At 30.1% G+C, this 14,338-nt stretch overlaps 1 long non-coding RNA gene across 1 annotated transcript; it reads left to right on the forward strand.

The window, feature by feature from the left end:
• Nucleotides 1-13,325: 13,325 nt before the first annotated feature.
• Nucleotides 13,326-13,926, forward strand: LOC142227663 (uncharacterized). Its single transcript, XR_012719955.1, has 3 exons — nucleotides 13,326-13,401; nucleotides 13,469-13,561; nucleotides 13,632-13,926. It is a non-coding gene; the product is annotated as an uncharacterized LOC142227663 (long non-coding RNA).
• The last annotated feature ends 412 nt before the right edge of the window (nucleotides 13,927-14,338 follow it).

Below are 14,338 nucleotides of genomic sequence, written 5' to 3' on the forward strand. Positions count from 1 at the left end.
TTGGCAAAAGGTAATCTTTTCCATCGCCCTTCAAGTCTGCAAAATTTCATCGAAATCGGTTCAGATTTAGCTATAGCTCCCATATATATGTACCGCCCGATTTTTCTAAATTTGGCCATAAAACCCTTATTTATTAACCGATCTTACCCAAATTTGGGTAAATCTAGTCTTCTATAGCACTAACTATATGTGCAAAAAATCATCGAAATCGGTTCAGATTTAGATATAGCTCCCATATATATGTATAGCCCGATTTTCCCAAATTTGGCCATAGAACCCTTATTTATTAACCGATCTTACTAAAAGTTGGCTAGATCCAGTCCTCTATAGTACTAACTATATGTGCAAAATTTCATCGAAATCGGTTCAGATGTAGATATAGCTCCCATATATGTATCACCCGATTTTGAAAAATTCGACCTTAATAGCCCAATGTTTGGCCATACAGGCCTCAATTCTTAACTGCTCGTACTCAAATCTTGCACAAGGTAACCTTTTGTGGTATTAATCAAACCCGCAAAATATTATGCAAATTGGTTCAGATTTAGATATAGCTTCCATATATATGCATCGCTCGATTTTCCCAAATTTGGCCATAGTACTCTTATTTATTAACCAATGTTGCTCAAATTTCAACTTTTGATGTACTAGCCGATCGTACTTATACGTACTTGTAGCTCTTACATAAGAATATTGCTCGATTTTTACAAATTTGTATTTATTAACCACACTAAATTAACGATTTTCTCTTTTTTAATAATGGGCTCAATATTAGTGGTATACTAACTCCGTAGGTGCAATATCAACACAGCCAGTGTTGCTAGAAGTAGGGGCAATTCCCTATATGTAGAGTTTTTCTAATATTTAGCGTCTTGTAGGGACGTAGGGCCACAATGTAGGACATTTTCACTCAACACAATTTGTAACAATTTTTACATTTTTGTGGCTCTAGAGGAGGAAATTAGAAGCCTGCAAGGCTTGATCTTTAACAATGTGTGGTAAACTTTATTCCTGTAGAAAATTTTGTCAACATTTTATTTCTATAGAACATTTTGTCAAAATTGTATTTCTATAGAAATTTTTTTCAAAATATTATTTCTATAAAAAATTTTCTCAAAATTTTATTTCTGTGGAATTTTTTCTCAATTTTTTTTCTATAGAATTTATTGTCAAAATTTTATTTCTATAAAAAAATTCTCACAAAAATTTGTTTATAGAAACTTTTTCAAACATTTTATTTTTATAGAGATTTAACAAAAAAGATTACTAATTTGGGTAGAATTGTACCAACTGTGGCAACCGTGGTGGTAATACAAATTTATATTCTAAGTTATATACGTTGCATATTCATGTTTTAAGATAATAAAGTATTTAGAACCATTTTTGTTTTGTAATTTTTTTTAAATTTAACGAAAAATATAGTAGGGAAAATAGGGAACTTTTTTTGTCCTGTAGGGTAAACCGAACATTTTCCCTGGCAACATTGGCTATGAGTTATAGTCAGATTGACACAAAGCACCCATAGACATGTACCCCTTAATTTTCTTATGATTACTAATTCTGTAATGGTGGTTTAGGGTATAATATAGTCGGCCCCGCCCGACTTTCTACTTTACTTACTTGTTTAATAATGGACTCAATATTAGTGGCATACAAACTCTTTTGGTGCAAAATAAACTATAGCTCCTAATATTAGACATTTTTGCTCAGATTGTGACAAGACACCCATAAACATGTACCCCCCTTTATGTTCTCCAAAACCTATACCAATGATACCCCACAAATGCTTATATTTACTAATTCAGTAGGGGTGGTTTAGGGTATCATATAGTCGGCACCGCCCGACTTTCTACTTTACTCACTTGTTTAAATTTGGGTTTTGTGTACTTGCTTCTAGGAAGCTAATTTTAATTTTTCGTTTTTTCAGCTTATTTTCTTCATGTGCTATCAAAGTCATTTTTACTTTATTTTCCAAATTCAGACTCGACTTCCAGTAGAAATTATGCTATGTTTCAACTAAATAAGTATTTAAAATAAAGTGTTGAAAAACGTGTCCTATATTTGAACGATTTTTTGCTTTGTAGTGAAGATGCAAAAAGACAACAAATTTAAAGACAATTTCAATAATTTTAAAGAATTTTTCTGAATTATTAAAGTCGAGTTGACCTTAGCCCAAAAATGTTTTCTTTCATGTTATGATACCCATTTTTAAGTCAAATCACTTAATTATAAGGACAATACGACTTCATTGAAAAATGTATCGACTTGGATAAGGAAAAACACTTTACATTAGAGAAATGCGTCTTCTATACTAAGCAAAATTTGCATTCGTATTTTAAAGACATGAAATCTTTGACTTCACGACAATATTTTTGTCAGTGTGTGTAGTAATTTAAATAACCTTTATTTCCACGCTTCGCTGTTGGAAGTCATTGTTTTCGTAAAGGGTATTTGCCATAGTATTATCCACACTGAAAAAACACTGAACCTACCAGGAAGAAAACTTTTGTTTAATTTTAGAAAATTTAGATTATTTGTAGAAAAATTTAACTAAAGAGTATTACAAACGCTGGCATTATGCCGATATCACAAAAATAAGTACATATTTTCCCACAAATTTAAGAAAATTTATTAGACATAAGTATTTTTTTTCACTTCCCAGCAAAAAAATTTGGAAGTTCTTCCAAAGGCAAAACTTTAAAAGCACTTTCAAAAGATGTACTCCCAATAATGTTCTTTATTTTAACTACAGAGGAAGTTTTTTAATTCAATTTTTTATAACTTTTTTTTAATATTTTTAATGTTAACTCTTTTGTTTCAAATAGTTTAAAAACAAAGTAAGAATTCATAAAATGGTACAAATTATTTAAATTTTGTCGTAAACAATTCTAAATTCAATCGGAAAAAGTTGTGAATTTTTGAGGTCAAACGTTTCAGACAAGCGTTAGAATACATTAAAAATTATAAAAAATTATAAAAATTATTTATTTGACAAAATATCACAAAATTTTTTAATTTACATCCAAAAAGAATATTTTCATTACTTTTTTGGCGACGCTTTTTTTGCTGGGTTGTTTTTGTAGTGTGAAGGAATAAATTGGAGTTTAAAATTGTAAGAATGACTTTAGTGCCATATGAAGTTCAAGTTGGCCGCATTTGTAGTAAAATTTAAAAATTGAAAAAGATGATGAACTATTTTGTGAGAAGTACGAATTTAGTAAATCTTTATGCATCATTTCTGTATAATTTTAGTTCATATAACTAACGTACGCAAAAAATTATTACAATAAAAGAAACTTTCTCCAAACATAATAAGTCCATGAACTAAAAAAATATTAAATTGGCTTTAGGGAAATGGAGGGTTCACTTTTTTGTGTGCACAACACTGTTTCCGTGCTCTTTTTCCGACCAACGCAATAGCTCAATATGAACTTAAAGTATTTTGTAATATACACAAGCACAGAAAAACATGTTTGGACATGTCTACCGCAGCCTTTTAATGTTTATCTAGAATGTAATGGTCGCAAAAACCATGCATTTCATCATTTTGAAAAGACATTTCTAGACGAAAACATATGGTGGCAATAAGCATTTAAATAATCCTCAAATGCGACAAATATAGAATTTAAGGCCATTACATGGTCGCGAAAATCATGTACCTATTTATCGTGACCATTCATTTAATTGATTTTTCTTTGCAGCGATAAATATAGGAAAATGTTAACTAATATAGTATGCATTCATCCTAATTTCTATGAAGATCACAGCCTTCAAAATAATAATAATGTCTTTGGCGCTATTCGGAGTTCGACTTTCTTCAAAATTAGTTAACTTTATCTTAATGAAGGGTTGACTTTATTTTGAGTGTATACGACTGGCGTGTGGTCCAAACAGAAGTAGTAATTTAATTAAAATAACTTTAAACGATGTATTTATTATAATTAATTTGTTTTTTTTTTTTATTTTAAAGAAATTTGTCTTGAATATTCATTATTTCAATCAGTGTAAGATTAACATTAAACATTTTACCAATACCCATTTAGAAGTACTTAAAACGCCTTTCACCCTTGTCCATAACTCCACTGGGAACTTTGCCATGTGAACTACATCACGCTTTGGTCTTCTGCTTCTTCATTACATTGATGATTGTATACCCATCTGGACTTATATTAAAAATTACTTTAATTTTTGAATAAAAAATCAAATCTTCAATAGTTTTCCTTTTAGAAATGTTATCCTCGTTGCAATTTCCTTTATTTACTTCTTTCTTTAAAAATAAACCACAACTAGAGGTCAATCAGGCCAGTTTGGAATGTGAAAAAAAAAACGTGAAAGCAAACATTCGGGCAATAGCTTGAACATAGATTTCCTTATGCACACAACACAAGTATCCTTGCCGTAAAGATTCATCTCAACATAGGTAGCTATATAGACTGCACGTACTTGGCTTTGTAGCACGCGATATATTACAATTGGCACTAACGTATGTGGAACGTGTGCCATGGGGACGAACGAATGAACTACGGTCGAATGGATGAAGGAACGTGTTAACAAATATTTAAAGGGTGTTACCAGTCATTCAAAAGGACATGTGACAAACATTCCATCGTTTTATGAGGGATGTTATTACTAACGAAAATCGTTCCCTATCTATGACAAAAAATCTTCAGTGGCAGTTAAACTTCAAATAAAAGTTGTCCTTTTTCACTCATACCATGGATACGGTTGGGCTTTTGTTTGGAAGTTAAATATCAGTGATTACCAAGGGATGTGTTTAACAATGTTGACTTTATCACACTCTCCTCAAATATGTATCATCTCCATCCACAGACTTAAATATTTAGAGTGATTCCCGACAAAAAGCCAAAAATCATAAAAGTATTTGCATTGTCATTGGGATAAGTTCCTATATGCTAAAGGATAGCGTGAATTAACGATTAAGGACATACGTATTTGGTCATTGTTGGAAATTTGTGGTTTTAAAAAGTGAGAAATCTTACACAGAAAAAAATATTGTCGTGAGGTCAAAGATTTCATGTCCTTAAAATACGAATGCAAATATTGCTTAGCATAAAATACGAATTTCTCCAATATAAATTTTTTTTTGTCCAAATGTCGATAAATTTTTCAATGAAGTCGTATTGTCCTTATAATTAAGTGATTTGACTTAAAAATGGGTATCATAACATGAAGGAAATTTTTTTTGGGTAAGGACCTCTATTTCCCCATTTATTTCTCGATTTTATTTTAAAGTAGAGGCTTTAATCTAAATAAAAATAAATAATCGAAATAAGCTATAAATATTTTCCATATTGGTGAGTACTAAAATGCATTTTTATAAACTTCTTTAACAATAAACGAAAATACGAAATTTTGAGTCCATTTTTCTACTGTATGTCTCTAGCATTTGGACATTTGTACAAAAACTATAGCTGATATTTTTTCGGGTTATTTTTTGTATTTTTTCTCACACTTCGATAAATATAAAAGGTAAAATAAGGCTTATTTTCATAGAGCTATTTGGTCACAATTCAAGAATCAAGTTTTCAGAACAAACTCATATAGCTCTTGAAGTAATTGAGGTAGGTCCTCAGAATTACAATTTTTATTCTACATGATGCTACACAGAAAAAAAGTGTCTCGTAAATTTAAGAAGATTTTTACAATAATTTATTACAAGAATTTTCCAGAATTTTAGTTCATTTTTCGTATCTTCAACGAAAATTAACTACTCGAAAGGAAATTTTACAAATTCTATCTAGCAATCGTTTAGTTCGTGGTCTACAAAATACGATGGAAATTTCCTTAAAAAATTTCTTAACTGGTAGTTAAAAATTCGTTTGTCATGCTATAAAACTACTTGTGAAATGTAAAGTATTTTCTAAATAATAAGTGCAATTTACCATAAGATTTTTTTGTGTCAGAAAATATTTTTTTACGAAAAATGAACTTGAAAGTGGATAGCAATTTCTTACTGACAATTCCTATAGTTAATAATTGTTGGTAAAAAATTTCCCAATGAAATATTTTTAGTTCACATGTAATTAAATTTATAGACATTTTCGTCAAAAATGGGTAGATATCATTTCATGAAGTTTTTGCTAATTTTAAGTTAAACGTTTAATCGTTCTTATACTGTGATATGCATTTAAGAGTATTGTTTTTAGACAGATGCGATGGACTAATGCATAGTACAGAGATCTTTCTCGTCAAAGTGGAATGTGTTTAATGTAAAGATGATGTTACTTGAAATTTTTTTGAGAGTGAGAGCATGCAATCCAATAATGAGAAATGGTAGCTAGTGATGGGGATGTTGTGTATATCTGAGCGTGGGGTTGTTTTTGTTCTTTCAGTGGTTTGTGTGTGTGTTTATTGTTCGCGAATGGTTTATTTGCCTGGATGAGGTGTTGTTTTCAATGAAGGCACATGTGTTTTTGTTGTTGTAGGATTGTTTTGGTTTTGCTTGGTTTTGTTTGGCATGCTTCAGTTGTATAGTTGGCGTTGGCGTGGGCTGTTGCATCTTTTTAGCAAGTATGTAACAAGGGAATATAAAGGTATGGAATATTTTGGGTTTTTAGACATATATTGGTGTTTGTTTATTAAAACTTTGAAATTAAAGTTATTAATATTTTAGCGATGAGATGTACGATGGCGAAGTGATGATCGGTAGCTTAGAAAAAAGTTATTAAGAATGTTCAATATTTAGGAAAAAATGCTGAAATGGAAAGTATATTGAAATTGTTTTATCTAACTTAATTTTTATTATTCAATGTAAAAAATAAATATTCAATTTCAGAGTAACTCCAGATGAATTTGGAAAATTGTTTGTTACACCTCAACGTATAGTTTAATGATAAATAGGTAAGAGTTCTTTTTCAATGTGGTTTTCTTTTAAAAATTAAAATTCTTTATGTATATTATTATTTGCTTATTATTATTATTTTCTTGTAACAAGTTTCGGGCAAATTTTTATATTTGTCCTCAGCGTATAATTTAATAGAGAAGTGGTAAGTTTTCTTTTAAAAATTGGCTTTCTCACTAGAATATTTACGTTTTAATGACATTTTTATTGTCAAAAATTATAGGTTTTCAATACCTTATTTTAGTATTACTTTCATCAAATATTTTTGGAAAATTTTTGTTACACCTCAGCATATAGTTTAATCATAAATTGGTAAGTATTCTTTTTAAAATGTGGTTTTCTTTTAAAAAGGATATTTTTTATTTTTATCATTATTGGCTAATTATTATTATTATTATTATTTTTTTTTTTTTTGAAACTAGCTTAATGTTTTTCTTTGTTGTAAAATAAATATTTCATTTCAGAGCAACTCCAAGATGGATTCGGGCATATTTTTATATTCCTCCTCAGCGTATAATTTAATAGAGAAATGGTAAGTTTTCTTTTTAAATTTGGCTTTCTTTTCACTAGAATATTAACATTTTTATGACCTTTTTATTATCAAAATTACATGTTTTTAATACCTTATTTTAGTATTACATTAATCAAATATTTTTGGAAACCAATATAATATTTTTATTGTAAAAAACAAATATTTAATTTCAGAATAACAATTTGGAAACATTTTTATGAATTGGTAAGCTTTCTTTAACATTCTTTTAACCAGAATATTTAGTTTTTTTATGCATATTATTTCTTTAATTAGATTTTTTGGAAACCAATTTAATGTTTTCTATTTAATGTAAAAAATAAATATTTAATTTCAGAGTATACCCAAATGAATTTCGGTAACTTTTTAACCTCAGCGTTCAATTTAATAGAGAATTGGTAAGTTTTATATTAAAACTTTGGCTTTCATTTGGCAAGAATATTTATTGTCTTATGTCCTCCATAGTTTTATGAGTTAATATATTACTTAATTCATTATTTCTCTAATTGTTTCAGGTACAAACTTTATGAGGTACGTTTATCTAAGAAAAGTTGAATTCCTTACACCATTTAATAAAATGCCCCCAAATATGGTAAGTTACAAGCTAATTTAAAGAGATTAAAAATTATATTTTATTACATGTTAGTTTTTAACAATTTTCATTATTCCTTCCATTTTTTTCAGCAAGATATGTGAATATACTAACGATGAGTAAAAAACTAAGGAAAAGTCAAAATGTCCAAATAGCGAGTTAAAATAAACTACTTTCTTGTTACACGTGGTCATAATTTTTATTCACAAAAACATTGTATTAAGAACTTTCATCATGAGTTGTTATAATAAAGTACGTTTGCTTAAAGAAAGTTGAATTTTTATGTATGAAAATTTTCATAATAGTAAAACGGGTTGTTGTTCCTTTAATTATTTAATTTCTCTGTACTGTGGAATGATTGATTTAAAAATAGTTTAGTCGTCGACATTTTAAAGAGACTGTTAACCACTTTTTATTATCGGGTTTCCCAAAAAAATAAGCAGGTAAACCAAAATAATACAGACTTTTTAACTTGGTAGGGGTATATAAATCTTATGGTGTTGTAAAAATGAACTAAAATACAATGTTATAGATTAACTAAAATTTAAGAGAATTATAAACTAGACAAGTTGAAAAAAATCTTAAGGGCTAAATCATGGTCAATATTACTACAGTTTAGTTCATTTTGCAATGGAAAAGGGTTCACTGTTTTTTCAGTGTAGTACAAGAAAAAACAGAAGAAAAAATAATGTCTCTAACATTAGGTTTATTTCGGTAGTGTATGGGTTAAAACAATTACATTTTCATTAATTTTCGTAAATTTTACGAAGAACATTTTACCAATACACGAAACGTCTACGAAATATTCTACGTAGAAAGTTCGTACTTTTAACGAAACTTTCTTCAAATTTCATTACTTTTGTGAAGAAGTTTTTACGAATTTATGAATATGTTACGAAATATTCTGCTTTAAAATTTCTTCACAAAAAGTACGAAACATTTTTTTTTTCGAAATAACGAAGACGTTTCATTGAAGTTGTAAAATTTCCATTCGCGACATAAAATTGTCTTTGAGAATGTGCTACTTCTTATTTGGATTACAGCATGCGATGAATAAAAGTGAAGCAACCAAACTAAAAGTTAGTCAAAAACTTAAGATGTAAAGTAGTGATGACATTTTTCAAACTTGTTACTACAACTAAATGCTCATTGGACTATATTTTTTTAAAGTTCGATCATTTTTCACAAAAAGTACAAAAGTTTTTCATAAATAGTACGAAATTATTTCATTAAAAATACATAACAACTTCATAAAAAGCATGAACAATTTTCATAAAAAGTACGAAAAGTGTGAAACTTTTTTACGAAAATTTGGAATAATTTTTCTTCGTAAAAAGAACGAAATATTTGGTACTTTTAATGAAAAGTTTCTTTGGCTGTAAAGCAATCATCATATATAAAATTCATAGTGTGGTGCTTGAAGTGTAAAGTCAGCGGAAGATTGGAAGTTTAAGTGAAGTTAAAGTGAAAGCTGATTCTCTTTGGGAGAAGTGATTAATTGTGATTAATATAGATTTTTAAATCTATAATAGTCATGGCCGACAGCAGTGGAGGTGATACATTAGTATCAAACAATGAGAATTGCATAGTAGGCGCAGTTGGTGGTATCCAATATACATGTTATCTAATTAATGAAGGAGATATGCTTATATCACAACAAAATTTCTCAAGTACAATGGAAAGACTTAATGGTAATGCATTAATAACAAATCAAGAATATCATAATGATGGACACCAGAACATAATGTCGGACCAGGGAAGCATCACTGAAAATTTTCAACCTGTCCTTCGCAAGAGAGACAAAAAGAAAAGGAAGAAAAAAGCAGGCGATTCTTCGGATGAGTATGAGAAAATGGAAACGGAAGCCATAGTAGATAATCTAACGAAACAATTAGATTCCCTACGTATGGATCACCAATTAGCTCTGATGAAAATTAACGAGTTAATGAAAATGAAAGAGGAACTATTAAGAAAATTGATGGAAAATAATACCAATTCTAAAGAAAAAATATTTGGTGCCAATAGCAACGCTGGGGCTATGGCAGATGTTAACTGGAGTGATGAGTTAGCCGGAAATCTCAATATGGAGACGGATAGTGTAAATATCACACAGCCGGTGATTTCCAAAGGAGCGATTTCGAAAAAAAAAATTTTTACCAAATAATGAAGGAAGAGGAAACTCAACCAACAATGGTCACATGAACCAACATTCACCAAGAGGAGCAGATGGAAAGATTTAATCAGGAATAGCTGAGAATCAAGGAAGAAAACGAGCTGATAAAAACCCAAGTAAAGCCAGCCCACCTTCTAGTAAAATTTGTGGAATGAAAGGAATTTCCAAGATGCATTAGAGAAAGTTTAGGGCATAATCTTTTTACCATAAATAGCATATTAAAAATTTGCTAAACCTTAAATTAAGTAGCATGAGTGACTATGATATTATGATGAAATATTTAGAAGATATAAAGATATCACATTTTACGTATACGTCGAAGGCTGAGAAACCATATTCAGTATTAGTAAAGGGGTTATCTAGAACATATGCGAAAGAAAACCTGCAGGAAGATGTCAGAAAACATATGCCGAATGTGGTACTCAAGAGTGCGATGAACCTGGGAGATGGTAGGTGGATTGTCCAAATACATAAAAGATGTGACATAAAATCCTCCAGACAGGTGAATTGCCACATGCCTTACAGATGTGTAAAATGTGGTCAATCTCATGGAGCTGGCAACTGGACCAGGATATAGAGGCGTCTATAGAAAAGGACCCAGTCACGGGAGAAATTGTTCACAAAGTCGGACATGTAGTACACTGTATTAATTGCGCTGAGGATGGACACGTGACAAACTCAAAATAGTGTCCGAAAAGAATTGAGCTTATGCAGAAGATAAAAGAAAAGAAATTAGCCAAGAATGGCTTCGGTGAAAACATTCAAAGAGATGATGGTCTATCAGCAATACCTGTACAAAATGATATATCATTTGCGAATATGGCAAGAAATAATTTCCGACCTACGGCTCCGGCTCCACCCCTGGGCCAGTCAGTGACAACAGTTAAGGCGATGGGTTGGTTCAATGGGGAGCTTAAGAGACTGATAGGGAAGGATTTCGTTACATACATGCGCAAGATAAATACGTTTGTTGATACGTATAAGAATTATAAAACAGATGACGAACGACTGCAGAGTACATTTGGACTGCTATTGAGCTTAAGACTTTATGACTAGACTTAAATGCATATTTCTTAATGCGAACTCCCTGGTGTCTTGATATAAGAGACATCACTTGGAGTTATTTGTTAGGGAAAACAGGCCGGATGTGCTACTTATAGCGGAGACGGCATTATTGGACAGACACATCTTTGTACTGCAAGAATATAATATTTTTAGACAGGACAGGAAGGTAGGCCAGCCGGGAAGGGGTACGGCGATCTGCTTGATAGAGAAGTTGAAAGGCGAGAGGGTGTCCGTGGATTTTGGCAATATTGAGGCCACAGTTAGAATTAAGGCAAGTGGGGGGAGATATGTGTTAACCATGTCGATGTATCTCAGACCGAGAAGATAGAAATGACTATAGGCACAGATGAGGCTGTAATTGGGGCGGATTTGAATGCGAGACATAGAATGATTTATGATTGGCTTGATATGAGCCCTACCATAGTGATAAGACCAACATATGGTCCCACGAGATGCACGCCGACATCTCAATCTTTCATCGATTTTTTCATACGAGTAACTACACAGAAAAAAAGGTGTCTTGTTAATTTTAGGACCAGTTTAACTTCCACATAGTTCAAAAAATTTACTGTAATATAGTTCATTTTTCGTAACCACTGCGAAAATTAACTTAGCTAAAGGAAAACTTATAAAAATTCAGTAAATGTTTTTTAGTTCACTAACTACGAAATGGAACGGATTTTTCCTTAAATAAATTTCCAATACAATAGTTAATACATCGTTGATTGTATTATAAAAAGACATAGGCAATATAAAAATCTTACTACGAAATGTGGACAATTTACTAAAAAAAATTTTTGTATGGAAAAAAATTTTTGTAGTAAAAATTAACTTAACCACAGTACCGATTCGTATGGCGGCTTCCTACAGCTTATTTCGGTTTTTACTATAAGTTGGAGTATATTTCCTCACATTGAAAATTTTAGATAAAGTAGAATAAAAAGTAGTTAATTTAATCCTTGACGGGTGTATATAATTTTTTATGGATTCCTCGTAAATTTTGAATATATTTTACCTTATCCTATAGATAGAATACCAACTAATCAATAAACGTGATACTGGAAATTGAAGTGAGAAGAAATTATGAAATTATTGCATCATCTTTTTTTTTTTTTTGTTTGTGTTTTTTATTGCGATGATGTTATGGAATGTGTGTTGTTGGTATCTTTTGTGGTGATAGTTGTTTTGTTGCAATAGCGAGATCAGAAAGGGATCATGTGTGTGTGGAGTTGTTTTTCTTTACATATGTGTCCTTTATGACTATTTGTGTCTTTGAGTTTTATTGGTGCATTCAGTTCTGTTGATGCATTTATGAAGCGCACACGTGGTGCGCTTGCGTGCGGTATTTGTGTTTATTAATAAAAATACATTTATTTCGTAACATTTTAGAAACTGATAAGTGAATGGTGTGATGTTAGAGAAAACAAAAACACTTTATATTGATAAAAAATAAATAACTCTAAAATAAATCACATATTAAGAAACTGTATATTTCTATTAATAATTTAAAATTAGTGCGGTTTTAAATTGGTTTACATAAAAATATTCATAATGAGTGGTAATAAAATGATCTATATTTACTCTACATCTGGATCACAGTACAATTTTTTGAGTCTATATTTTTATGTTATAGCGAGTCCTTAAGGTGTGTACTAAGTTCGAGTTTAGGTGCTAAAATCAGAAATAGTTTATATTCTTTAAATGGATTACACGATTAAGAACAGAAAATCGTTTTTAAGCTTATGTAGAACGCTGTTTTTTAATTTAATATGATGAATTGTTTTCAAGTTATTCCAATATATATAGCGGAAGTGCCTTAATTTTGAACATAACCGTATATCTCAAAAAGTCGAGCTCTTAAAAAAACAAGTGTAAATTTGGATTCAGCAACCTCAAATTACTAAAAATTTGATATAAATTTTAAATGAACACAAAAACGGTTCAATTTTGTTCCCATGTATTTCTAAAGAAAACTAATCATGAAGAATTGGGATTTTAGCCACTAAACTCGAACTTAATATCCACCATAAATACTAAATGCTATATTGACAAGTCGAAATTATATCTAATTTTATAATACTTTTATTTCATTTATATTCTGAGAAGGATTTCAAAAATGTCCCATTTGTGCATGGATATGATTCCACTAATGTAGTAATTGGATGATTTTTTTCAATGTGGTAAGTTTTTCGTCCATTTGTAATAAAGCCAAAATTTCTATTTATTAAAAATAATTTTCATTTGCAGGATGACAGCAAATCTTATGGTATTTTTTGGAATCTTCTTACTGTTTAATGCTAACTAAGCTGATATCCCTATTGGCTCTAAGAAAATTCTCTTGTAAGTTAAAGATCAAAATACCATAGAATTTGATAATATTTTTACATTTCATATACCTTTTTAACTTCAGAGGCTTATGACGCAAATCCACACAACAAAAACTAGCGAAATCGGTGAAATTGGACAAAAATGAAACGAAAATAGCAACTTATGGCATATATCTTTCATATGGATAGAAAATGGAAATTGATATTAATTAGTTTCATTCTACTAACATAGAATATTACTCTTTTGAAGAAGCAATTACTAACTACCTAAAAGTAACAACATACAGCGTACAAATAAAAACATTTCTTTTATTGTATATCATAAGCCATAGTTTTATGTAATATAATAATAATTTTTTGAAATAAAATACTGGTAGTTATGAAAAATTGTCTTATATTGTACGAAAAATTTCTTAGTTGTATACAGGCTTGTTGTACCTTTAATTCCTCAATTTATTTACTTCTTTGAAAATTATACTGATAAATAGTTTATTTGAAACCAATTTCTAAATATAGGATTCCCAAAAGCTTGTTCATTTTTCCGGATAGCAGCAATATTTTGAATGAGTGTAAGTACATTCTTCCCTCAGCGTAGTAAGAATGAACTAAAATACGATGCAATACGTAAACTTATTTATAAGAAAATCATGAACTTATCTAGATGAAAAAAATCTTTGGCGCCAAATCATGGTCATTCTTACTATGGGTTAGTTCATTTTTCGTAAACAATAGTAAACTTTTTTTTCGGTGTACCACGAATATTCGGGCAATTGAGGGGGTAGTTAGAGGG

Source organism: Haematobia irritans, chromosome 2 (genome assembly GCF_050003625.1).
Source record: "Haematobia irritans isolate KBUSLIRL chromosome 2, ASM5000362v1, whole genome shotgun sequence".
Lineage (NCBI taxonomy): Eukaryota > Metazoa > Arthropoda > Insecta > Diptera > Muscidae > Haematobia > Haematobia irritans.